We start from the raw sequence: 25,257 nt of genomic DNA, 5'->3' as shown, positions 1-25,257 counted from the left end.
AGTCCACAGATTACAGAATACCACAAGACGTGCATCGGAAGCTCTTACTGGTCTTCCAGGGAACGATCAAAGCGTAGACCGTTTGAGACATAACTCCCGTGGAGGAAAGTGCGCATGGTGACTGTTGTATTCAATCCCGATGCAATTTCTGTGTTTCATCAACACTCTGCTAGTCCACAGATTACAGAATGCCACCAGATGTGCATCGGAAACAACTACTGGTCTTCCAGGGAACGATCAAATCGTAGACTGTTGAGACATTACTCCCGTGGAGGAAAGTGCGAATGGTGACTGTTGTATTCAATCCCGATGTAATTTCTGTGTTTTATCAACACTCTGATAGTCCACAGATTACAGAATGAATCAAGATGTGCATCGGAAACTACTACTGGTCTTCCAGGGAACGATCAAAACGTAGACTCTTAGAGACATTACTCCCATGGAGGAAAGTGCGCATGGTGACTGTTGTATTCAATCCCGATGCAATTTCTGTTATCTCATCAACACTCTGATTGTCCACAGATTACAGAATGCATCCAGATGTGCATCGGAAACTACTAGTGGTCTTCCAGGGGACTATCAAAGCGTACACTGTTTGAGACATTACTCCCGTGGAGCAAAGTGCTCATGGTGACTGTTGTATTCAATCCCGATGCAATTTCTGTTATCTCATCAACACTCTGATTGTCCACAGTTTACAGAATGCCTCCAGATGTGCATCGGGAACTACCACTGGTCTTCCAGGGAACGATCAAAGCGTAGAATTTTTGAGACATACCTCCCGTGGAGGAAAGTGCGCATGGTGACTGTTGTATTCAATCCCGATGCAATTTCTGTGTTTCATCAACACTTTGAAGGTCCGCAGATCACAGAATGCATCCAGATGTGCATCGGAAGCTACTAGTGGTCTTCCAGGGGACTATCAAAGCGTACACTGTTTGAGACATTACTCCCGTGGAGCAAAGTGCGCATGGTGACTGTTGTATTCAATCCCGATGCAATTTCTGTGTTTCATCAACACTCTGATAGTCCACAGATTAGAGAAAGCCACCAGATGTGCATCGGAAACTACTACTGGTCTTCCAGGGAACGATCAAAGCGTAGACTGTTTGAGACATTACTCCATGGAGGAAAGTGCGCATTGTGACTGTTGTATTCAATCCCGATGCAATTTCTGTGTTTCATCAACACACTGATAGCCCACAGATTACAGAATACCTCCAGATGTGCATCGGAAACTACTACTGCTCTTCCAGGGAACGATCAAAGTGTAGACTGTTTGAGACGTTACTCCCATGGAGGAAAGTGCGCATGGTGACTGTTGTATTCAATCCCGATGCAATTTCTGTGTTTCATAAACACTCTGACATCCCACAGATTACAGAATGCATCCAGATGTGCATCGGAAACTACTACTGGTCTTCCAGGGAACGATCAAAGCGTAGACTGTTTGAGACATTACGCCTATGGGGCAAAGTGCGCTTGGTGACTGGTGTATTTAATCCCGATGCAATTTCTGTGTTTCATCAACACTTTGAAGGTCCACAGATTACAGAATGCATCCAGATGTGCATCGGAAACTACTACTGGTCTTCCAGGGAACGATCAAAGCGTAGACTGTTTGAGACATTACTCCGTGGACGAAACTGCGCATGGTGACTGTGGTATTAAATCCCGATGCAATTTCTGTGTTTCATCAACACTCTGATAGTCCACAGATTACAGAATGCCACCAGATGTCCATCGGAAACTACTTCTGGTCTTCCACGGAACTATCAAAGCGTAGACTGTTTGAGACACTACTCCCATGCAGGAAAGTGCGCATGGTGACTGTTGTATTCAATCCCGATGCAATTTCTGTGTTTCATCAACACTCTGATAGTCCATAGGTTACAGAATGCGTCCAGATGTGCCTCGGAAACTACTACTGGTCTTCCAGGGGACGATCAATACGTAGACTCTTAGAGACATTACTCCCATGAAGGAAAGTGCGCAAGGTGACTGTTGTATTCAATCCCGATGCAATTTCTGTGTTTCATCAACACTCTGATAGTCCACAGATTACAGAATTTCTCCAGATGTGCATCGGAAACCACTACTGGTCTTCCAGGGAACTCAAAGCGTAGACTGTTTGAGACATTACTCCCATGGAGGAAAGTGCGCATGGTGACTGTTGTATTCAATCCCGTTGCAATTTCTGTGTTTCATCAACACTTTGAAGGTCCACAGATTACAGAATGCATAAAGATGTGCATCGGAAACTACTACTGGTCTTCCAGGGAACGATCAAATCGTAGACTGTTTGAGACATTAGTCCTGTGGAGCAAAGTGCGCATGGTGACTGTTGTATTCAATCCCGATGCAATTTCTGTGTTTCATCAACACTCTGATAGTCCACAGATTACAGAATACCTCCAGATGTGCATCGGAAACTACTACTGCTCTTCCAGGGATCGATCAAAGCGTAGACTGATTGAGACGTTACTCCCAAGGAGGAAAGTGCGCATGGTGACTATTGTTTTCAATCCCGATGCAATTACTGTGTTTCATCAACACTCTGACAGCCCACAGATTACAGAATGCCTCCAGATGTGCATCGGAAACTACTACTGATCTTCCAGGGAACGATTAAAGCGTAAACTGTTTGAGACATTACTCCCATGGAGGAAAGTGCGCATGGTGACTGTTGTATTCAATCCCGATGCAATTTCTGTGTTTCATCAACACACTGATAGTCCACAGATTACAGAATACCTCCAGATGTGCATCGGAAACTACTACTGGTCTTCCAGGCAACTCAAAGCGTAGACTGTTTGAGACATTACTACCATGGAGGAAAGTGCGCATGGTGACTGTTGTATTCAATCCCGATGCAATTTCTGTGTTTCATCAACACTCCGATAGTCCACAGATTACAGAAAGCCACCTGATGTGCATCGGAAACTACTACTGGTCTTCCAGGGAACGATCAAAGCGTAGACTGTTTGAGACATTACTCCCATGGAGGAAAGTGCGCATGGTGAATGTTGTATTCAATCCCGATGCAATTTCTGTGTTTCATCAACACTTTGAAGGTCCACAGATTACAGAATGCATCCAGATGTGCATCGGAAGCTACTAGTGGTCTTCCAGGGGACTATCAAAGCGTACACTGTTTGAGACATTACTCCCGTTGAGCAAAGTGCGCATGGTGACTGTTGTATTCAATCCCGATGCAATTTCTGTGTTTCATCAACAGTCTGATACTCCACAGATTACAGAAAGCCACCAGATGTGCATCGGAACCTACTACTGGTCTTCCAGGGAATGATCAAAGCGTAGACTGTTTGAGACATTACTCCCATGGAGGAAAGTGAGCATGGTGACTGTTGTATTCAATCCCGATGCAATTTCTGTGTTTCATCAACACACTGATAGCCCACAGATTACAGAATACCTCCAGATGTGCATCGGAAACTACTACTGCTCTTCCAGGGAACGATCAAAGCCTAGACTGTTTGAGACGTTACTCCCATGGACGAAAGTGCGCATGGTGACTGTTGTATTCAATCCCGATTCAATTTCTGTGTTTCATAAACACTCTGACATCCCACAGATTACAGAATGCATCCAGATGTGCATCGGAAACTACTACTGGTCTTCCAGGGAACGATCAAAGCGTAGACTGTTTGAGACATTACGCCGATGGTGCAAAGTGCGCTTGGTGACTGGTGTATTCAATCCCGATGCAATTTCTGTGTTTCATCAACACTTTGAAGGTCCACAGATTACAGAATGCATCCAGATGTGCATCGGAAACTACTACTGGTCTTCCAGGGAACGATCAAAGCGTAGACTGTTTGAGACTGTTTACTCCGTGGAGGAAACTGCGCATGGTGACTGTGGTATTCAATCCCGATGCAATTCCTGTGTTTCATCAACACTCTGATAGTCCACAGATTACAGAATGCCACCAGATGTCCATCGGAAACTACTTCTGGTCTTCCACGGAACTATCAAAGCGTAGACTGTTTGAGACACTACTCCCATGGAGGAAAGTGCGCATGGTGACTGTTTTATTCAAACCCGATGCAATTTCTGTGTTTCATCAACACTCTGATAGTCCACAGATTACAGAATTTCTCTAGATGTGCATCGGAAACTACTACTGGTCTTCCAGGGAACGATTAAAGCGTAACCTGATTGAGACATTACTCCCATGGAGGAAAGTACGCATGGTGACTGTGGTATTCAATCCCGATGCTATTTCTGTGTTTCATCAACACTCTGATAGTCCATAGATTACAGAATGCGTCCAGATGTGCATCGGAAATTACTACTGGTCTTCCAGGGGACGATCAATACGTAGACTCTTAGAGACATTACTCCCATGAAGGAAAGTGTGCAAGGTGACTGTTGTATTCAATCCCGATGCAATTTCTGTGTTTCATCAACACTCTGATAGTCCACAGATTACAGAATTTCTCCAGATGTGCATCGGAAACTACTACTGGTCTTCCAGGCAACTCAAAGCGTAGACTGTTTGAGACATTACTCCCATGGAGGAAAGTGCGCATGGTGACTGTAGCATACAATCCCGATGCAATTTCTGTGTTTCATCAACACTCTGATAAACCACAGATTACAGAATTTCTCCGGATGTGCATCGGAAACTACTACTGGTCTTCCAGGGAACTCAAAGCGTAGACTGTTTGAGACATTACTCCCATGGAGGAAAGTGCGCATGGTGACTGTTGTATTCAATCCCGATGCAATTTCTGTGTTTCATCAACACTCTGATAGTCCATAGATTACAGAATGCGTCCAGATGTCCATCGGAAACTACTACTGGTCTTCCAGGGAACGATCAATACGTAGACTCTTAGAGACATTACTCCCATGAAGGAAAGTGCGCATGGTGACTGTGGTATTCAATCCCGATGCTATTTCTGTGTTTCATCAACACTCTGATAGTCCAAAGATTACAGAATTTCTCCAGATGTGCTTCGGAAACTACTACTGGTCTTCCAGGGAACTCAAAGCGTAGACTGTTTGAGACATTACTCCCATGGAGGAAAGTGCGCATGGTGACTGTTGCATTCAATCCCGATGCAATTTCTGTGTTTAATCAACACTCTGATACACCACAGATTACAGAATGCCACAAGATGTGCATCGGAAACTACTACTGGTCTTCCTGGGAACGATCAAAGCGTAGACTGTTAGAGACATTACTCCCTTGGAGGAAAGTGCGAATTGTGACTGTTTTATTCAAACCCGATGCAATTTTTGTGTTTCATCAACACTCTGATAGTCCATAGATTACAGAATGCGTCCAGATGTGCATCGGAAATTACTACTGGTCTTCCAGGGGACGATCAATACGTAGACTCTTAGAGACATTACTCCCATGAAGGAAAGTGCGCAAGGTGACTGTTGTATTCAATCCCGATGCAATTTCTGTGTTTCATCAACACTCTGATAGTCCAAAGATTACAGAATTTCTCCAGATGTGCATCGGAAACTACTACTGGTCTTCCAGGGAACTCAAAGCGTAGACTGTTTGAGAAATTACTCCCATGGAGGAAAGTGCGCATGGTGACTGTTGTATTCAATCCCGTTGCAATTTCTGTGTTTCATCAACACTTTGAAGGTCCACAGATTACAGATTGCATCCAGATGTGCATCGGAAACTACTACTGGTCTTCCAGGGAACGATCAAAACGTAGACTGTTTGAGACATTACTCCTGTGGAGCAAAGTGCGCATGGTGACTGTTGTATTCAATCCCGATGCATTTTCTGTGTTTCATCAACACACTGATAGTCCACAGATTACAGAATACCTCCAGATGTGCATCGGAAACTACTACTGGTCTTCCAGGCAACTCAAAGCGTAGACTGTTTGAGACATTACTCCCATGGAGGAAAGTGCGCATGGTGACTGTTGTATTCAATCCCGTTGCAATTTCTGTGTTTCATCAACACTCAGATAGTCCACAGATTACAGAATACCTCCAGATGTGCATCGGAAACTACTACTGCTCTTCCAGGGATCGATCAAAGCGTAGACTGATTGAGACGTTACTCCCATGGAGGAAAGTGCGCATGGTGACTGTTGTATTCAATCCCGATGCAATTACTGTGTTTCATCAACACTCTGACAGCCTACAGATTACAGAATGCCTCCAGATGTGCATCGGAAACTACTACTGGTCTTCCAGGGAACGATTAAAGCGTAAACTGTTTGAGACATTACTCCCATGGAGGAAAGTGCGCATGGTGACTGTCGTATTCAATCCCGATGCAATTTCTGTGTTTCATCAACACTCTGATAGTCCACAGATTACAGAATTTCTCCGGATGTGCATCGGAAACTACTACTGGTCTTCCAGGGAACTCAAAGCGTAGACTGTTTGAGACATTCCTCATATGGAGGAAAGTGCGCATGGTGACTGTTGTATTCAATCCCGATGCAATTTCTGTGTTTCATCAACACTCTGATAGTCCATAGATTACAGAATGCGTCCAGATGTCCATCGGAAACTACTACTGGTCTTCCAGGGAACGATCAATACGTAGACTCTTAGAGACATTACTCCCATGGAGGAAAGTGTGCATGGTGACTGTTTTATTCAAACCCGATGCAATTTCTGTGTTTCATCAACACTCTGATAGTCCACAGATTACAGAATTTCTCCAGATGTGCATCGGAAACTACTACTGGTCTTCCTGGGAACGATCAAAGCGTAGACTGTTAGAGACATTACTCCCTTGGAGGAAAGTGCGCATGGTGACTGTTGTATTCAATCCCGATGCAATTTCTGTGTTTCACCAACACTCTGACAGCCCACAGATTACAGAATGCCTCCAGATGTTCATCGGAAACTACTACTGGTCTTCCAGGGAACGATTAATGCGTAAACTGTTTGAGACATTACTCCCATGGAGGAAAGTGCGCATGGTGACTGTCGTATTAAATCCCGATGCAATTTCTGTGTTTCATCAACACTCTGATAGTCCATAGATTACAGAATTTCTCCGGGTGTGCATCGGAAACTACTACTGGTCTTCCAGGGAACTCAAAGCGTAGACTGTTTGAGACATTACTCCCATGAAGGAAAGTGCGCATGGTGACTGTTGTATTCAATCCCGTTGCAATTTCTGTGTTTCATCAACACTCTGATAGTCCATAGATTACAGAATGCGTCCAGATGTGCATCGGAAACTACTACTAGTCTTCCAGGGAACTCAAAGCGTAGACTGTTTGAGACATTACTCCCATGGAGGAAAGTGCGCATTGTGACTGTGGTATTCAATCCCGATGCTATTTCTGTGTTTCATCAACACTCTGATAGTCCAAAGATTACAGAATTTCTCCAGATGTGCATCGGAATCTACTACTGGTCTTCCAGGGAACTCAAAGCGTAGACTGTTTGAGACATTAATCCCATGGAGGAAAGTGCGCATGATGACTGTTGTCTTCAATCCCGATGCAATTTCTGTGTTTCATCAACACTTTGAAGGTCCACAGATTACAGAAAGACACCAGATGTGCATCGGAAACTACTACTGGTCTTCCAGGGAACGATCAAAGCGTAGACTCTTTGAGACATTACTCCTTTGGAGCAAAGTGCGCTTGGTGACTGGTGTATTCAATCCCGATGCAATTTCTGTGTTTCATCAACACACTGATAATCCACAGGTTACAGAATACCTCCTGATGTGCATCGGAAACTACTACTGGTCTTCCAGGGAACTCAAAGCGTAGACTGTTTGAGACATTACTCCCATGGAGGAAAGTGCGCATGGTGACTGTTGCATTCAATCCCGATGCAATTTCTGTGTTTAATCAACACTCTGATACACCACAGATTACAGAATGCCACAGGATGTGCATCGGAAACTACTACTGGTCTTCCTGGGAACGATCAAAGCGTAGACTGTTAGAGACATTACTCCCTTGGAGGAAAGTGCGAATGGTGACTGTTTTATTCAAACCCGATGCAATTTCTGTGTTTCATCAACACTCTGATAGTCCATAGATTACAGAATGCGTCCAGATGTGCATCGGAAATTACTACTGGTCTTCCAGGGAACGATCAATACGTAGACTCTTAGAGACAAAACTCAGATGGAGGAAAGTGCGAATGGTGACTGTTTTATTCAAACCCGATGCAATTTCTGTGTTTCATCAACACTCTGATAGTCCACAGATTACAGAATTTCTCCAGATGTGCATAGGAAACTACTACTGGTCTTCCAGGGAACTCAAAGCGTAGGCTATTTGAGACATTACTCCCATGGAGGATAGTGCGCATGGTGACTGTTGTATTCTATCCCGAAGCAGTTTTTGTGTTTCATCAACACTTTGAAGGTCCACAGATTACAGAATGCATCCATATGTGCATCGGAAACTCCTACTGGTCTTCCAGGGAACGATCAAAGCGTAGACTGTATGAGACAATACTCCCATGGAGCAAAGTGCGCATGGTGACTGTTGTATTCAATCCCGATGCAATTTCTGTGTTTCATCAACACACTGATAGTCCAAAGATTACAGAATACCTCCAGATGTGCATCGGAAACTACTACTGGTCTTCCAGGGAACTCAAAGCGTAGACTGTTTGAGACATACTCCCATGGAGGAAAGTGCGCATGGTGACTGTTCTGTTCAATCCCGATGCAATTTCTGTGTTTCATAAACACTCTGATAGTCCACAGATTACAGAAAGACACCAGATGTGCATCGGAAACTACTACTGGCCTTCCAGGGAACGATCAAAGCGTAGACTGTTTGAGACATTACTCCCGTGGAGGAAACTGCGCACGGTGACTGTTGTATACAATCCCGATGCAATTTCTGTGTATCATCAACACTCTGATAGTAAACAGGTTACAGATTGCCACCAGATGTCCATCGGAAACTACTTCTGGTCTTCCACGGAACTATCAAAGCGTAGACTGTTTGAGACACTACTCCCATGGAGGAAAGTTCACATGGTGATTGTTGTATTCAATCCCGATGCAATTTCTGTGTTTCATCAACACTCTGATAGTCCATAGGTTACAGAATGCGTCCAGATGTGTATCGGAAACTACTACTGGTCTTCCAGGGGACGATCAATACGTAGACTCTTAGAGACATTACTCCCATGGAGGAAATTGCGCAAGGTGACAGTTTTATTCAAACCCGATACAATTTCTGTGTTTCATCAACACTCTGATAGTCCCCAGATTACAGAAAGCCACCAGATGTGCATCGGAAACTACTACTGGTCTTCCAGGGAACGATCAAAGCGTAGACTGTTTGAGACATTACTCCCATGGAGGAAAGTGCGCATGGTGACTGTTGTATTCAATCCCGATGCAATTTCTGTGTTTCATCAACACACTGATAGTCCACAGATTACAGAATACCTCCAGATGTGCATCGGAAACTACTACTGCTCTTCCAGGGAACGATCAAAGCGTAAACTGATTAAGACATTACTCCCATGGAGGAAAGTGCGCATGGTGACTGTTGTATTCAATCCCGACGATATTTCTGTGTTTCATCAACACTCTGATAGTCCACAGATTACAGAAAGCCACCAGATGTGCATCGGAAACTACTACTGGTCTTCCAGGGAACGATCAAAGCGTAGACTGTTTGAGACATTACTCCCATGGAGGAAAGTGCGCATATTGACTGTTGTATTCAATCCCGATGCAATTTCTGTGTTTCATCAACACTGAAGATCCACAGATTACAGAATGCATCCAGATGTGCATCGGAAACTACTAGTGGTCTTCCAGTGAACGATCAAAACGTAGACTGTTTGAGACATTACTCCGTGGAGGAAACTGCGCATGGTGACTGTTGTATTCAATCCCGATGCAATTTCTGTGTTTCATCAACACTCTGATAGTCCACAGGTTACAGAATGCCACCAGATGTCCATCGGAAACTACTTCTGGTCTTCCACGGAACTATCAAAGCGTAGACTGTTCGAGACACTACTCCCATGGAGGAAAGTACGCATGGTGACTGTTGTATTCAATCCCGATGCAATTTCTGTGTTTCATCAACACTCTGATAGTCCACGGATTACAGAATTTCTCCAGATGTGCATCGGAAACTACTACTGGTCTTCCAGGGAACTCAAAGCGTAGACTGTTTGAGACATTACTCCCATGGAGGAAAGTGCGCATGGTGACTGTTGTATTCAATCCCGTTGCAATTTCTGTGTTTCATCAACACTTTGAAAGTCCACAGATTACAGAATGCATCCAGATGTGCATCGAAAACTACTACTGGTCTTCCAGGGAACGATCAAAACGTAGACTGTTTGAGACATTACTCCTGTGGAGCAAAGTGCGCATGGTGACTGTTGTATTCAATCCCGATGCAATTTCTGTGTTTCATCAACAGTCTTATAGTCCACAGATTACAGAAAGCCACCTGATATGCATCGGAAACTACTACTGGTCTTCCAGGGAACGATCAAAGCGTAAACTGTTTGAGACATTACTCCCATGGAGGAAAGTGCGCATGGTGACTGATGTATTCAATCCCGATGCAATTTCTGTGTTTCATCAACACACTGATAGTCCAAAGATTACAGAAAGCCATCTGATGTGCATCGGAATCTACTACTGGTCTTCCAGGGAACGATCAAAGCATAGACTGTTTGAGACATTACTCCCATGGAGGAAAGTGCGCATGGTGAGTGTTGTATTCAATCCCGATGCAATATCTGTGTTTCATCAACACACTGATAGTCCACAGATTACAGAATGCCTCCAGATGTGCATCGGAAACTACCACTGGTCTTCCAGGGAACGATCAAAGCGTAGAATTTTTGAGACATACCTCCCGTGGAGGAAGGTGCGCATGGTGACTGTTGTATTCAATCCCGATGCAATTTCTGTGTTTCATCAACACTGAAGGTCCACAGATTACAGAATGCATCCAGATGTGCATCGGAAACTACTAGTGGTCTTCCAGGGGACTATCAAAGCGTACACTGTTTGAGACATTACTTCCGTGGAGCGAAGTGCGCATGGTGACTGTTGTATTCAATCCCGTTGCAATTTCTGTTGTCTCATCAACACTCTGATTGTCCACAGATTACAGAATGCCTCCAGATGTGCATCGGAAACTACTACTGGTCTTCCAGGGAACGATTAAAGCGTAGACTGTTTGAGACACTACTCCCATGGAGGAAAGTGCACATGGTGACTGTTGTATTCAATCCCGATGCAATTTCTGTGTTTCATCAACACTCTGATACACCACAGACTACAGAATGCCGCCAGAAGTGCATCGGAAACTACTACTGCCTTCCTGGGAACGATCAAAGCGTAGACTGTTAGAGACATTACTCCCATGGAGGAAGGTGCGCATGGTGACTGTTGTATTCAATCCCGATGCTGAATCTGTGTTTCGTCAACACTCTGATAGTCCACAGATTACAGAAAGCCACTAGTTGTGCATCGGAAACTACTAGTGGTCTTCCAGTGAACGATCAGAGCGTAGATGGTTTGAGACATTACTCCGTGGAGGAAACTGCGCATGGTGACTGTTGTATTCAATCCCGATGAAATTTCTGTGTTTCATCAACACTCTGATAGTCCACAGATTACAGAATGCCACCAGATGTCCATCGGAAACTACTTCTGGTCTTCCACGGAACTATTAAAGCGTAGACTGTTTGAGACACTACTCCCATAGAGGAAAGTGCGCATGGTGACTGTTGTATTCAGTCCCGATGCAATTTCTGTGTTTCATCAACACTCTGATAGTCAATAGGTTGCTGAATGCGTCCAGATATGCTTCGAAAACTACTACTGGTCTTCCAGGGGACGATCAATACGTAGACTCTTAGAGACATTAGTACCATGAAGGAAAGTGCGCAAGGTGACTGTTGTATTCAATCCCGTTGCAATTTCTGTGTTTCATCAACACTTTGAATGTCCACAGATTACAGAATGCATCCAGATGTGCATCGGAAACTACTACTGCTCTTCCAGGGAACGATCAAAGCGTAGACTGTTTGAGACGTTACTCCCATGGAGGAATGTGCGCATGGTGACTGTTGTATTCAATCCCGATGCTAAATCTGTGTTTCGTCAACACTCTGATAGTCCACAGATTACAGAAAGCCACTAGTAGTGCATCGGAAACTACTAGTGGTCTTCCAGTGAACGATCAGAGCGTAGATGGTTTGAGACATTACTCCGTGGAGGAAATTGCGCATGGTGACTGTTGTATTCAATCCCGTTGCAATTTCTGTGTTTCATCAACCCTTTGAAGGTCCACAGATTACAGAATGCATCCAGATGTGCATCGGAAACTACTACTGGTCTTCCAGGGAACGATCAAAACGTAGACTGTTTGAGACATTACTCCTGTGGAGCAAAGTGCGCATGGTGACTGTTTTATTCAATCCCGATGCAATTTCTGTGTTTCATCAACACACTGATAGTCCACAGATTACAGAATACCTCCAGATGTGCATCGGAAACTACTACTGGTCTTCAAGGCTACTCAAAGCGTAGATTGTTTGCGACATTACTACCATGGAGGAAAGTCCGCATGGTGACTGTTGTATTCAATCCCGTTGCAATTTCTGTGTTTCATCAACACATTGAAGGTCCACAGATTACAGAATGCATCCAGATGTGCATCGGAAACTTCTACTGGTCTTCCAGGGAACGATCAAAACGTAGACTGTTTGAGACATTAGTCCTGTGGAGCAAAGTGCGCATGGTGACTGTTGTATTCAATCCCGATGCAATTTGTGTGTTTCATCAACACACTGATAGTCCACAGATTACAGAAAGACACCTGATGTGCATCGGAAACTACTACTGGTCTTCCAGGGAACGATCAAAGCGTAGACTGTTTGAGACATTACTCCCATGGAGGAAAGTGCGCATGGTGACTGTTGTATTCAATCCCGATGCAATTTCTGTGTTTCTTCAACACACTGATAGTCCACAGATTACAGAATACCTCCAGATGTGCATCGGAAACTACTACTGCTCTTCCAGGGAACGATCAAAGCGTAGACTGATTGAGACGTTACTCCCATGGAGGAAAGTGCGCATGGTGACTGTAGTATTCAATCCCGATGCAATTACTGTGTTTCATCAACACTCTGACAGCCCACAGATTACAGAATGCCTCCAGATGTGCATCGGAAACTACTACTGGTCTTCCAGGGAACGATTAAAGCGTAAACTGTTTGAGACATTACTCCCATGGAGGAAAGTGCGCATGGTGACTGTCGTATTCAATCCCGATGCAATTTCTGTGTTTCATCAACACACTGATAGTCCACAGATTACAGAATTTCTCCGGATGTGCATCGGAAACTACTACTGGTCTTCCAGGGAACTCAAAGCGTAGACTGTTTGAGACATTCCTCATATGGAGGAAAGTGCGCATGGTGACTGTTGTATTCAATCCCGATGCAATTTCTGTGTTTCATCAACACTCTGATAGTCCATAGATTACAGAATGCGTCCAGATGTCCATCGGAAACTATTACTGGTCTTCCAGGGAACGATCAATACGTAGACTCTTAGAGACATTACTCCCATGGAGGAAAGTGCGCATGGTGACTGTTTTATTCAAACCCGATGCAATTTCTGTGTTTCATCAACACTCTGATAGTCCACAGATTACAGAATTTCTCCAGATGTGCATCGGAAACTACTACTGGTCTTCTGGGAACGATCAAAGCGTAGACTGTTAGAGACATTACTCCCTTGGAGGAAAGTGCGCATGGTGACTGTTGTATTCAATCCCGATGCAATTTCTGTGTTTCAATAACACTCTGACAGCCCACAGATTACAGAATGCCTCCAGATGTTCATCGTAAACTACTACTGGTCTTCCAGGGAACTCAAAGCGTAGACTGTTTGAGACATTACTCCCATGGAGGAAAGTGCGCATGGTGACTGTTGTATTCAATCCCGTTGCAATTTCTGTGTTTCATCAACACTCTGATAGTCCATAGATTACAGAATGTGTCCAGATGTGCATCGGAAACTACTACTGGCCTTCCAGGGAACTCAAAGCGTAGACTGTTTGAGACATTACTCCCATGGAGGAAAGTGCGCATGGTGACTGTTGTATTCAATCCCGTTGCAATTTCTGTGTTTCAACAACACTTTGAAGGTCCACAGATTACAGAATGCATCCAGATGTGCAACGGAAACTACTACTGGTCTTCCAGGGAACGATCAAAACGTAGACTGTTTGAGACATTACTCCTGTGGAGCAAAGTGCGCATGGTGACTGTTTTATTCAATCCCGATGCAATTTCTGTGTTTCATCAACACACTGATAGTCCACAGATTACAGAATACCTCCAGATGTGCATCGGAAACTACTACTGGTCTTCCAGGCTACTCAAAGCGTAGATTGTTTGCGACATTACTACCATGGAGGAAAGTGGGCATGGTGACTGTTGTATTCAATCCCGTTGCAATTTCTGTGTTTCATCAACACTTTGAAGGTCCACAGATTACAGAATGCATCCAGATGTGCATCGGAAACTACTACTGGTCTTCCAGGGAACGATCAAAACGTAGACTGTTTGAGACATTAGTCCTGTGGAGCAAAGTGCGCATGGTGACTGTTGTATTCAATCCCGATGCAATTTCTGTGTTTCATCAACACACTGATAGTCCACAGATTACAGAAAGACACCTGATGTGTATCGGAAACTACTACTGGTCTTCCAGGGAACGATCAAAGCGTAGACTGATTGAGACATTACTCCCATGGAGGAAAGTGCGCATGGTGACTGTTGTATTCAATCCCGATGCAATTTCTGTGTTTCATCAACACACTGATAGTCCACAGATTACAGAATACCTCCAGATGTGCATCGGAAACTACTACTGCTCTTCCAGGGAACGATCAAAGCGTAGACTGATTGAGACGTTACTCCCATGGAGGAAAGTGCGCATGGTGACTGTAGTATTCAATCCCGATGCAATTACTGTGTTTCATCAACACTCTGACAGCCCACAGATTACAGAATGCCTCCAGATGTGCATCGGAAACTACTACTGGTCTTCCAGGGAACGATTAAAGCGTAAACTGTTTGAGACATTACTCCCATGGAGGAAAGTGCGCATGGTGACTGTCGTATTCAATCCCGATGCAATTTCTGTGTTTCATCAACACTCTGATAGTCCACAGATTACAGAATTTCTCCGGATGTGCATCGGAAACTACTACTGGTCTTCCAGGGAACTGAAAGCGTAGACTGTTTGAGACATTCCTCATATGGAGGAAAGTGCGCATGGTGACTGTTGTATTCAATCCCGATGCAATTTCTGTGTTTCATCAACACTCCGATAGTCCATAGATTACAGAATGCGTCCAGATGTCCATCGGAAACTACTACTGGTCTTCCAGGGAACGATCAATACGTAGACTCTTAGAGACATTACTCCCATGGAGGAAAGTGTGCATGGTGACTGTTTTATTCAAACCCGATGCAATTTCTGTGTTTCATCAACACTCTGATAGTCCACAGATTACAGAATTTCTCCAGATGTGCATCGGAAACTACTACTGGTCTTCCTGGGAACGATCAAAGCGTAGTCTGTTAGAGACATTACTCCCTTGGAGGAAAGTGCGCATGGTGACTGTTGTATTCAATCCCGATGCAATTTCTGTGTTTCATCAACACTCTGACAGCCCACAGATTACAGAATGCCTCCAGATGTTCATCGGAAACTACTACTGGTCTTCCAGGGAACGATTAATGCGTAAACTGTTTGAGACATTACTCCCATGGAGGAAAGTGCACATGGTGACTGTCGTATTAAATCCCGATGCAATTTCTGTGTTTCATCAACACTCTGATAGTCCATAGATTACAGAATTTCTCCGGATGTGCATCGGAAACTACTACTGGTCTTCCAGGGAACTCAAAGCGTAGACTGTTTGAGACATTACTCCCATGGAGGAAAGTGCGCATGGTGACTGTTGTATTCAATCCCGTTGCAATTTCTGTGTTTCATCAACACTCTGATAGTCCATAGATTACAGAATGCGTCCAGATGTGCATCGGAAACTACTACTAGTCTTCCAGGGAAGTCAAAGCGTAGACTGTTTGAGACATTACTCCCATGGAGGAAAGTGCGCATGGTGACTGTTGTATTCAATCCCGTTGCAATTTCTGTGTTTCATTAACACTTTGATGGTCCACAGATTACAGAATGCATCCAGATGTGCATCGGAAACTACTACTGGTCTTCCAGGGAACGATCAAAACGTAGACTGTTTGAGACATTACTCCTGTGGAGCAAAGTGCGCATGGTGGCTGTTTTATTCAATACCGATGCAATTTCTGTGTTTCATCAACACTCTGATAGTCCATACATTACAGAATTTCTCCGGATGTGCATCGGAAACTACTACTGGTCTTCCAGGGAACTCAAAGCGTAGACTGTTTGAGACATTACTCCCATGGAGGAAAGTGCGCATGGTGACTGTTGTATTCAATCCCGTTGCAATTTCTGTGTTTCATCAACACTCTGATAGTCCATAGATTACAGAATGCGCCCAGATGTGCATCGGAAACTACTACTAGTCTTCCAGGGAACTCAAAGCGTAGACTGTTTGAGACATTACTCCCATGGAGGAAAGTGCGCATGGTGACTGTTGTATTCAATCCCGTTGCAATTTCTGTGTTTCATCAACACTTTGATGGTCCACAGATTACAGAATGCATCCAGATGTGCATCGGAAACTACTACTGGTCTTCCAGGGAACGATCAAAACGTAGACTGTTTGAGACATTACTCCTGTGGAGCAAAGTGCGCATGGTGGCTGTTTTATTCAATACCGATGCAATTTCTGTGTTTCATCAACACACTGATAGTCCACAGATTACAGAATACCTCCAGATGTGCATCGGAAACTACTACTGGTCTTCCAGGCTACTCAAAGCGTCGACTGTTTGCGACATTACTACCATGGAGGAAAGTGCGCATGGTGACTGTTGTATTCAATCCCGTTGCAATTTCTGTGTTTCATCAACACTTTGAAGGTCCACAGATTACAAAATGCATCCAGATGTGCATCGGAAACTACTACTGGTCTTCCAGGGAACGATCAAAACGTAGACTGTTTGAGACATTAGTCCTGTGGAGCAAAGTGCGCATGGTGACTGTTGTATTCAATCCCGATGCAATTTCTGTGTTTCATCAACACACTGATAATCCACAGATTACAGAAAGACACCTGATGTGCATCGGAAACTACTACTGGTCTTCCAGGGAACGATCAAATCGTAGACTGTTTGAGACATTACTCCCATGGAGGAATGTGCTCATGGTGACTGTTGTATTCAATCCCGATGCAATTTCTGTGTTTCATCAACACACTGATAGTCCACAGATTACAGAATACCTCCAGATGTGCATCGGAAACTACTACTGCTCTTCCAGGGAACGATCAAAGCGTAGACTGATGAGACGTTACTCCCATGGAGGAAAGTGCGCATGGTGACTGTAGTATTCAATCGCGATGCATTTACTGTGTTTCATCAACACTCTGACAGCCCACAGATTACAGAATGCCTCCAGATGTGCATCGGAAACTACTACTGGTCTTCCAGGAAACGATTAAAGCGTAAACTGTTTGAGACATTACTCCCATGGAGGAAAGTGCGCATGGTGACTGTCGTATTCAATCCCGATGCAATTTCTGTGTTTCATCAACACTCTGATAGTCCACAGATTACAGAATTTCTCCAGATGTGCATCGGAAACTACTACTGGTCTTCCTGGGAACGATCAAAGCGTAGACTGTTAGAGACATTACTCCCTTGGAGGAAAGTGCGCATGGTGACTGTTGTATTCAATCCCGATGCAATTTCTGTGTTTCATCAACACTCTGACAGCCCACAGATTACAGAATGCCTCCAGATGTTCATCGGAAACTACTACTGGTCTTCCAGGGAACGATTAATGCGTAAACTGTTTGAGACATTATTCCCATGTAGGAAAGTGCGCATGGTGACTGTCGTATTAAATCCCGATGCAATTTCTGTGTTTCATCAACACTCTGATAGTCCATAGATTACAGAATTTCTCCGGATGTGCATCGGAAAGTACTACTGGTCTTCCAGGGAACTCAAAGCGTAGACTGTTTGAGACATTACTCCCATGGAGGAAAGTGCGCATGGTGACTGTTGTATTCAATCCCGTTGCAATTTCTGTGATTCATCAACACTCTGATAGGACATAGATTACAGAATGCGTACAGATGTGCATCGGAAACTACTACTAGTCTTCCAGGGAACTCAAAGCGTAGACTGTTTGAGACATTACTCCCATGGAGGAAAGTGCGCATGGTGACTGTTGTATTCAATCCCGTTGCAATTTCTGTGTTTCATCAACACTTTGATGGTCCACAGATTACAGAATGCATCCAGATGTGCATCGGAAACTACTACTGGTCTTCCAGGGAACGATCAAAACGTAGACTGTTTGAGACATTACTCCTGTGGAGCAAAGTGCGCATGGTGGCTGTTTTATTCAATACCGATGCAATTTCTGTGTTTCATCGACACACTGATAGTCCACAGATTACAGAATACCTCAAGATGTGCATCGGAAACTACTACTGGTCTTCCAGGCTACTCAAAGCGTAGACTGTTTGCGACATTACTACCATGGAGGAAAGTGCGCATGGTGACTGTTGTATTCAATCCCGTTGCAATTTCTGTGTTTCATCAACACTTTGAAGGTCCACAGATTACAGAATGCATCCAGATGTGCATCGGAAACTACTACTGGTCTTCCAGGGAACGATCAAAACGTAGACTGTTTGAGACATTAGTCCTGTGGAGCAAAGTGCGCATGGTGACTGTTGTATTCAATCCCGATGCAATTTCTGTGTTTCATCAACACACTGATAATCCACAGATTACAGAAAGACACCTGATGTGCATCGGAAACCACTACTGGTCTTCCAGGGAACGATCAAAGCGTAGACTGTTTGAGACATTACTCCCATGGAGGAAAGTGGTCATGGTGACTGTTGTATTCAATCCCGATGCAATTTCTGTGTTTCATCAACACACTGATAGTCCACAGATTACAGAATACCTCCAGATGTGCATCGGAAACTACTACTGCTCTTCCAGGGAACGATCAAAGCGTAGACTGATTGAGACGTTATTCCCATGGAGGTAAGTGCGCATGGTGACTGTAGTATCCAATCCCGATGCAATTTCTGTGTTTCATCAACACTCTGACAGCCCACAGATTACAGAATGCCTCCAGATGTGCATCGGAAACTACTACTGGTCTTCCAGGGAACGATTAAAGCGTAAACTGTTTGAGACATTACTGCCATGGAGGAAAGTGCGCATGGTGACTGTCGATTTCAATCCCGATGCAATTTCTGTGTTTCATCAACACTCTGATAGTCCACAGATTACAGAATTTCTCCGGATGTGCATCGGAAACTACTACTGGTCTTCCAGGGAACTCAAAGCGTAGACTGTTTGAGACATTACTCCCATGGAGGAAAGTGCGCATGGTGACTGTTGTATTCAATCCCGATGCAATTTCTGTGTTTCATCAACACTCTGATAGTCCATAGATTACAGAATGCGTCCAGATGTCCATCGGAAACTACTACTGGTCTTCCAGGGAACGATCAATACGTAGACTCTTAGAGACATTACTCCCATGAAGGAAAGTGCGCATGGTGACTGTTTTATTCAAACCCGATGCAATTTCTGTGTTTCATCAACACTCTGATAGTCCACAGATTACAGAATTTCTCCAGATGTGCATCGGAAACTACTACTGGTCTTCCTGGGAACGATCAAAGCGTAGACTGTTAGAGACATTACACCCTTGGAGGAAAGTGCGCATGGTGACTGTTGTATTCAATCCCGATGCAATTTCTGTGTTTCCTCAACACTCTGACAGCCCACAGATTACAGAATGCCTCCAGATGTGCATCGGAAACTACTACTGGTCTTCCGGGGAACGATTAAAGCGTAAACTGTTTGAGACATTACTCCCATGGAGGAAAGTGCGCATGGTGACTGTCGTATTAAATCCCGATGCAATTTCTGTGTTTCATCAACACTCTGATAGTCCATAGATTACAGAATTTCTCCGGATGTGCATCGGAAACTACTACTGGTCTTCCAGGGAACTCAAAGCGTAGACTGTTTGAGACATTACTCCCATGGAGGAAAGTGCGCATGGTGACTGTTGTATTGAATCCCGTTGCAATTTCTGTGTTTCATCAACACTCTGATAGTCCATAGATTACAGAATGCGTCCAGATGTGCATCGGAAACTGCTACTGGTCTTCCAGGGAAGGATCAATACGTAGACTCTTAGGGACATTAATCCCATCTAGGAAAGTGCGAATGGTGACTGTTTTATTCAAACCCGATGCAATTTCTGTGTTTCATCAACACTCTGATAGTCCACAGATTACAGAATACCTCCAGATTTGCATCGGAAACTACCACTGGTCTTCCAGGGAACTCAAAGCGTAGGCTGTTTGTGACATTACTCCCATGGAGGATAGTGCGCACAGTGACTGTTGTATTCAATCCCGATGCAATTTTTGTGTTTCATCAACACTTTGAAGGTCCACAGATTACAGAATGCATCCATATGTGCATCGGAAACTACTACTGGTCTTGCAGGGAACGATCAAAGCGTAGACTGTATGAGACATTACTCCTGTGGAGCAAAGTGCGCATGGTGACTGTTGTATTCAATCCCGATGCAATTTCTGTGTTTCATCAACACACTGATAGTCCACAGATTACAGAATACCTCCAGATGTGCATCGGAAACTACTACTGCTCTTCCAGGGAACGATCAAAGCGTAGACTGATTGAGACGTTACTCCCATGGAGGAAAGTGCGCATGGTGACTGTAGTATTCAATCCCGATGCAATTACTGTGTTTCAACAACACTCTGACAGCCCACAGATTACAGAATGCCTCCAGATGTGCATCGGAAACTACTACTGGTCTTTCAGGGAACGATTAAAGCGTAAACTCTTTGAGACATTACTCCCATGGAGGAAAGTGCGCATGGTGACTGTCGATTTCAATCCCGATGCAATTTCTGTGTTTCATCAACACTCTGATAGTCCACAGATTACAGAATTTCTCCGGATGTGCATCGGAAACTACTACTGGTCTTCCAGGGAACTCAAAGCGTGGACTGTTTGAGACATTACTCCCATGGAGGAAAGTGCGCATGGTGACTGTTGTATTCAATCCCGATGCAATTTCTGTGTTTCATCAACACTCTTATAGTCCATAGATTACAGAATGCGTCCAGATGTCCATCGGAAACTACTACTGGTCTTCCAGGGAACGATCAATACGTAGACTCTTAGAGACATTACTCCCATGAAGGAAAGTGCGCATGGTGACTGTTTTATTCAAACCCGATGCAATTTCTGTGTTTCATCAACACTCTGATAGTCCACAGATTACAGAATTTCTCCAGATGTGCATCGGAAACTACTACTGGTCTTCCTGGGAACGATCAAAGCGTAGACTGTTAGAGACATTACTCCCTTGGAGGAAAGTGCGCATGGTGACTGTTGTATTCAATCCCGATGCAATTTCTGTGTTTCATCAACACTCTGACAGCCCAGAGATTACAGAATGCCTCCAGATGTGCATCGGAAACTACTACTGGTCTTCCAGGGAACGATTAAAGCGTAAACTGTTTGAGACATTACTCCCATGGAGGAAAGTGCGCATGGTGACTGTCGTATTAAATCCCGATGCAATTTCTGTGTTTCATCAACAGTCTGATAGTCCATAGATTACAGAATTTCTCCGGATGTGCATCGGAAACTACTACTGGTCTTCCAGGGAACTCAAAGCGTAGACTGTTTGAGACATTACTCCCATGGAGGAAAGTGCGCATGGTGACTGTTGTATTCAATCCCGTTGCAATTTCTGTGTTTCATCAACACTCTGATAGTCCATAGATTACGGAATGCGTCCAGATGTGCATCGGAAACTACTACTGGTCTTCCAGGGAAGGATCAATACGTAGACTCTTCGGGACATTAATCCCATGGAGGAAAGTGCGAATGGTGACTGTTTTATTCAAACCCGATGCAATTTCTGTGTTTCATCAACACTCTGATAGTCCACAGATTACAGAATACCTCCAGATTTGCATCGGAAACTACCACTGGTCTTCCAGGGAACTCAAAGCGTAGGCTGTTTGTGACATTACTCCCATGGAGGATAGTGCGCACAGTGACTGTTGTATTCAATCCCGATGCAATTTTTGTGTTTCATCAACACTTTGAAGGTCCACAGATTACAGAATGCATCCATATGTGCATCGGAAACTACTACTGGTCTTGCAGGGAACGATCAAAGCGTAGACTGTATGAGACATTACTCCTGTGGAGCAAAGTGCGCATGGTGACTGTTGTATTCAATCCCGATGCAATTTCTGTGTTTCATCAACACACTGATAGTCCATAGATTACAGAATGCGTCCAGATGTGCATCGGAAACTACTACTAGTCTTCCAGGGAACTCAAAGCGTAGACTGTTTGAGACATTACTCCCATGGAGGAAAGTGCGCATGGTGACTGTTGTATTCAATCCCGTTGCAATTTCTGTGTTTCATCAACACTTTGATGGTCCACAGATTACAGAATGCATCCAGATGTGCATCGGAAACTACTACTGGTCTTCCAGGGAACGATCAAAACGTAGACTGTTTGAGACATTACTCCTGTGGAGCAAAGTGCGCATGGTGGCTGTTTTATTCAATACCGATGCAATTTCTGTGTTTCATCAACACACTGATAGTCCACAGATTACAGAATACCTCCAGATGTGCATCGGAAACTACTACTGGTCTTCCAGGCTACCCAAAGCGTAGACAGTTTGCGACATTACTACCATGGAGGAAAGTGCGCATGGTGACTGTTGTATTCAATCCCGTTGCAATTTCTGTGTTTCATCAACACTTTGAAGGTCCACAGATTACAGAATGCATCCAGATGTGCATCGGAAACTACTACTGGTCTTCCAGGGAACGATCAAAACGTAGACTGTTTGAGACATTAGTCCTGTGGAGCAAAGTGCGCATGGTGACTGTTGTATTCAATCCCGATGCAATTTCTGTGTTTCATCAACACACTGATAATCCACAGATTACAGAAAGACACCTGATGTGCATCGGAAACTACTACTGGTCTTCCAGGGAACGATCAAAGCGTAGGCTGTTTGAGACATTACTCCCATGGAGGAAAGTGCTCATGGTGACTGTTGTATTCAATCCCGAAGCAATTTCTGTGTTTCATCAACACACTGATAGTCCACAGATTACAGAATGCCTCCAGATGTGCATCGGAAACTACTACTGGTCTTCCAGGGAACGATTAAAGCGTAAACTGTTTGAGACATTACTCCCATGGAGGAAAGTGCGCATGGTGACTGTCGTATTCAATCCCGATGCAATTTCTGTGTTTCATCAACACTCTGATAGTCCACAGATTACAGAATTTCTCCGGATGTGCATCGGAGACTACTACTGTCTTCCAGGGAACTCAAAGCGTAGACTGTTTGAGACATTCCTCATATGGAGGAAAGTGCGCATGGTGACTGTTGTATTCAATCCCGATGCAATTTCTGTGTTTCATCAACACTCTGATAGTCCATAGATTACAGAATGCGTCCAGATGTCCATCGGAAACTACTACTGGTCTTCCAGGGAACGATCAATACGTAGACTCTTAGAGACATTACTCCCATGGAGGAAAGTGTGCATGGTGACTGTTTTATTCAAACCCGATGCAATTTCTGTGTTTCATCAACACTCTGATAGTCCACAGATTACAGAATTTCTCCAGATGTGCATCGGAAACTACTACTGGTCTTCCTGGGAACGATCAAAGCGTAGACTGTTAGAGACATTACTCCCTTGGAGGAAAGTGCGCATGGTGACTGTTGTATTCAATCCCGATGCAATTTCTGTGTTTCATCAACACTCTGACAGCCCACAGATTACAGAATGCCTCCAGATGTTCATCGGAAACGACTACTGGTCTTCCAGGGAACGATTAATGCGTAAACTATTTGAGACATTATTCCCATGTAGGAAAGTGCGCATGGTGACTGTCGTATTATATCCCGATGCAATTTCTGTGTTTCATCAACACTCTGATAGTCCATAGATTACAGAATTTCTCCGGATGTGCATCGGAAACTACTACTGGTCTTCCAGGGAACTCAAAGCGTAGACTGTTTGAGACGTTACTCCCATGGAGGAAAGTGCGCATGGTGACTGTTGTATTCAATCCCGTTGCAATTTCTGTGTTTCATCAACACTCTGATAGGACATAGATTACAGAATGCGTCCAGATGTGCATCGGAAACTACTACTAGTCTTCCAGGGAACTCAAAGCGTAGACTGTTTGAGACATTACTCCCATGGAGGAAAGTGCGCATGGTGACTGTTGTATTCAATCCCGTTGCAATTTCTGTGTTTCATCAACACTTTGATGGTCCACAGATTACAGAATGCATCCAGATGTGCATCGGAAACTACTACTGGTCTTCCAGGGAACGATCAAAACGTAGACTGTTTGAGACATTACTCCTGTGGAGCAAAGTGCGCATGGTGGCTGTTTTATTCAATACCGATGCAATTTCTGTGTTTCATCGACACACTGATAGTCCACAGATTACAGAATACCTCAAGATGTGCATCGGAAACTACTACTGGTCTTCCAGGCTACTCAAAGCGTAGACTGTTTGCGACATTACTACCATGGAGGAAAGTGCGCATGGTGACTGTTGTATTCAATCCCGTTGCAATTTCTGTGTTTCATCAACACTTTGAAGGTCCACAGATTACAGAATGCATCCAGATGTGCATCGGAAACTACTACTGGTCTTCCAGGGAACGATCAAAACGTAGACTGTTTGAGACATTAGTCCTGTGGAGCAAAGTGCGCATGGTGACTGTTGTATTCAATCCCGATGCAATTTCTGTGTTTCATCAACACACTGATAATCCACAGATTACAGAAAGACACCTGATGTGCATCGGAAACTACTACTGGTCTTCCAGGGAACGATCAAAGCGTAGACTGTTTGAGACATTACTCCCATGGAGGAAAGTGCGCACAGTGACTGTTGTATTCAATCCCGATGCAATTTTTGTGTTTCATCAACACTTTGAAGGTCCACAGATTACAGAATGCATCCATATGTGCATCGGAAAC

This window comes from Schistocerca gregaria, chromosome 10, assembly GCF_023897955.1.
Source record: "Schistocerca gregaria isolate iqSchGreg1 chromosome 10, iqSchGreg1.2, whole genome shotgun sequence".
NCBI lineage: Eukaryota > Metazoa > Arthropoda > Insecta > Orthoptera > Acrididae > Schistocerca > Schistocerca gregaria.
The sequence above is the reverse complement of the archived record's forward strand: the minus strand, read 5'-3'. Positions refer to the sequence as shown.